This window comes from Aristolochia californica, unplaced genomic scaffold (genome assembly GCF_029961685.1).
Source record: "Aristolochia californica isolate CCGP_79_NKW_82.1479 unplaced genomic scaffold, dmAriCali1.0.hap1 SCAF_13, whole genome shotgun sequence".
NCBI lineage: Eukaryota > Viridiplantae > Streptophyta > Magnoliopsida > Piperales > Aristolochiaceae > Aristolochia > Aristolochia californica.
Window position 1 is genome coordinate 14,432,438 of NW_027181804.1, and position 3,991 is coordinate 14,436,428.

General features: G+C 41.6%; 1 pseudogene; it reads left to right on the forward strand.

The window, feature by feature from the left end:
- The first annotated feature begins 1,271 nt into the window (after positions 1–1,271).
- LOC137947682 (uncharacterized) lies at positions 1,272–3,351 on the forward strand (annotated as a pseudogene).
- Positions 3,352–3,991: the final 640 nt, after the last annotated feature.

Sequence of the window (3,991 nt, forward strand, 5' to 3'; positions counted from 1 at the left end):
ACGAGCATTGTATGAAATTTTCATGGAATGTTGGACAAGGGAGCCATGAGCTGCCGCAGAAAAGGTCACAGGACCTAAAATTTTCGAGCAAGAGGTACACAATGAAGGAAAAGCAACAGAAAAATTGAAAATTTTGTCCCGTTTACCAGCCGAAGTCCCTGCGGGGGCAACCTCAACTTTGGACGGGCGGAAAGGCCAAGCTTCAAAAAAATTCAAGATTTCCATGCAAGGAAATCCAAAGCCGAACAACGACAACGAAGAGTTGGGGAAATCGGAAGGGTTTTCTGCCAAAATCTCCTTGGTACTGGCTGATTTGGGTTCAACCTTACAAATCCCCTTCTCTCGGCCAACAACAAATTTTTCCGTACAGTAGACGGAAGCATTCCGATCTAATTCGATCATGGTGAATCATTTAGGCCATCCCTCCTCTGTCTCCGAAAATCTACAAGCACCGGCAGAAACAAGAGTCCACCAAAAAAAGAGGAAGCGCCGTCAAAAACAAGGCTGGTGGGCTTTGGCTTCCGGATTATCATTCTCAGCCTCAACCTCGCCTCGGAAGCCCAGCGGGGAACCATCTCCAACAAAATTGGGGGTAAGCTTCTGAATCATCATCTATTTTTAGGTCAAATCGGTGGTTCCATGCTGTTGAAGGGCCTTCAAGAGGCTGAGCAGCAGCAACGCTGCTCGAAAATTGTGGACAAAGGTTTTTTGTCCTCTGTTGTAGAGCAACAGTGCTTAATTGGTGGAATTAGGGTTTGTGTGTATGAATTTTGCCATGTAATTTTTCTGGGGATGCCGGAATTCATAGGGGACATCAACGCTTGCACCTCTTCAGTTTTATTTTAGCGAAGAAGCTGCTGAAAATTTTATGGCGACTGCTGAATATTTTGGGCAGGACTGCTGAAAATTTTGTTGTTGAATATTTTGGTTTCTACTCTGTATATTTGGTTGCTGATTATGTTGAAGTTATCAGCAAACACAACAATGAAAAACAGTATGTAGGGGAGTCTACTGCTGATGGAGCCTTTGCAATCTCAGAGGACACATGGAATGAACCATTAGGTAGTGGTACCGAGATCAGATTACATCTTAGGGATTAAGCTAGTGAATCTTTGGAACAACACAAATTGAAGGAATTGGTTCAAAGATACTCTGAAGTCATCAACTTCCCCATCTATCTCTGGGCAAGCAAGGAGGTTGAGTCAGCAGTTTCAGTAGAGTACCACAAATTTTACAATTCTCTTGCAAAGGACTTTGGTGATGAAAAGCCAATGGCTTGGAGTCACTTCACTGTTGAAGGTGAATTTGATGAGTTTCTTCCAACATATTTAAGCTTTTTGACGGGTCTTGTTGACTCTGACACCTTGCCACTCAATGTGTCTCGAGTAAGGCTTCAACAACTCAGCAGTACAGTACAGGGAACAATTGTTCTTATATTTCAACCTCTGGAGGAACAAAGAACAAGAGCTTGGAAAATTATCAAAGAAGAGGTGTTGGAAAATGTAGAGGCTATTTTTTGCATTCACTTGGGGTTTCACTATCCCACAAGGATAGTGGCTTTAAAAACTGGAGACTTCTTGGCTGGCTGTAGACACTTCCAAGCAAAGATTAGTGGAAATGGAGGCCATGCAGCTATTGCACAATCTTCAATTGACCCTGTTTCAGCAGCATCATCTTCATTAATAAGCTTACAACAACTTGTGTCAAGGGAGGAAGATCCTCTAGATTCACAGGTGGTTTCAGTGTTCCACATCAATGGAGGCAGTGCTTACACTATCATTCCTGATTCAGTACCAGTTGGCGGCACTTTCTGGGCATTTCGTAAAAAGTGCTTCTATGCATTAACACAAAGAATTCAAGAGGTAATCACTGGGCAGGTAGTTGTGCATCGATGCACGAAAGGTTGTCATTATGCACTGCAAGTGAGACCACAGAAATTGGACTCATCTTTTACCTCTCCTTTTCCATTGTTGTCCATGACTCAGTTGCCTGCTGGAAATGTAATTTCTGGAGTATGTTGGAGGGAGCTGAATGCCATTGCTGATGGGATCCACGAAGCTGTTCCTTTTCTATTTGAGAAAGGGCTTAATTATCATAGAGGGTGTGTGTTAATAGATATTCTGTTGGGTTTTCTAGAATTGGTCATTTGACTAAGCCTTCCAGCATCGCAACTGCTACACAGTTTCTCCTTCTCAGTGAGGATGGGATCTCTTGTTCTGAAGTTTGCAGTCTATTGGTCTGACCATGTCATACTCTTCAGGCAAGAGAGTTATTTTGCTTACCTATTTGGATTAAGGGAACCTGACTTTTATGGGGCAATAAACATTGCTTCTGGAAAATCCATCCTCTTGGATCATAGGTTGTCTGATGATTATGTTGTTTGGCTGGGAGAAATAAAGCCCTTACCAACTTCAAGCAAAGATACATGGTCAACATGGTTTGCTACACTGATCAAATGGTGAAGGTGCTTTATGATCACTACCAAGGATTGGGAAAGTCATTCTTGTTTCTCTTGTACGGGCTTAATACTGATAGCAACAAATTTTCCAAACCTGTAGAGCTTGAGGAAATGGAGAAGTTTGAAACAGACCGTAGTACATTGCATCCTATCTTGACTGAATGCAGTATATTTAAGTCGGGAATGGAGTTCGAACTCATACAGTATGGTAATTATATAAGTTTGGAAGCTCATATTGAGGTTATGTGCAAAATAAAAGTAGGCATGAAAGAGTATCAGTTGGAGAGCATGTTTCTCCATCATGTGTACATGTATGGAGGTTGTAGATATTGTTCATACACATGCATATGTGCTACTGGTGAAAGTACCTCTGTTCTTCATTATAGTCATGCTGCTGCTCCAAATGACAGGATCTTGCATGATGGTGACATGGCACTTCTAGATATGGGAGTTGAATACCATTTTTATGGTTTTGACATAACTTGTTCTTTTCCTGTGTATGGTAAATTTACGAATGATTAACATCTTATCTATAATGCAGTCATTAAGGCCCATAATGACATTGTCTCTACAATGAGACCTAGAGTAAGCTGGATGGACATGCACAAGCTAGCAGAGAAAGTTATTCTCGGGTCATTGGTGGCTGGTGGCTTAATTAATGGTGATGTTGATGATATGATGGCTGAGAGATTGGGTGCTGTTTTCATGCTTCATGGTCTTGGGCACTTCCTTGGGATTGCTACTCATGATCCGGGGGGACTATGCTAAGGATTTGGAGAGGCCAAAAGAACTGGGGTTGAGTGCCTTTGCGGACTGCTAGAAAACTTGAAGAGGGTATGGTCTCTAGCGCTGATATGAAGGAAGTGTATGCTGAGCTTGCACGGCTGGAATGATCCAGACATGCTTCAGGTAGGAAATGGAGGTATGATCAATGATGAATACATCACACACTTCATTTTATGGGCTATCTCTAAGGCACCTCTCCTAATCGGATGTGATGTGCGGAATACCACAAAGGAAACCTTGAAAATTATTGGCAATAAGGAAGGGATAGCAGTGAACCAAGATCATCTTGGTGTTCAAGCTAAGAAGGTTCGCATGGAGGGAGATCTTGCGATATGGACTGGACCACTCTCCAACTATAGGATAGTTGTGTTCTTAGTCAATTATCGCCCTAGGTATTTTGTAATTACTACCACCTGGGGATGAGGAGGTCTAGCAGAGAAACATAAAACTGCAAGAGGAGATAAAAAAAATAAAAAAATAAAACTGCTTCTCTAGGTGGATGTTTTGGTTTTGTAGTCTAGAGGGTTGTCACAGATACTGCGGTTGACACTTGAGAAGTGATGAAGACATCGGCATGGGCACGTAGACCTAACTTCAAGCTTGAGGACAAGCTCGTTCTTCCAGGGGGTGTAATGTTATGAACACAATAACATTATTATTTTATTATTTTTCTTTAATTTACTTTATTTTATTTCAGTTTAGGCCACATGGGATTTTTTGGAATATTTTATTTATAGGGGTATTTTT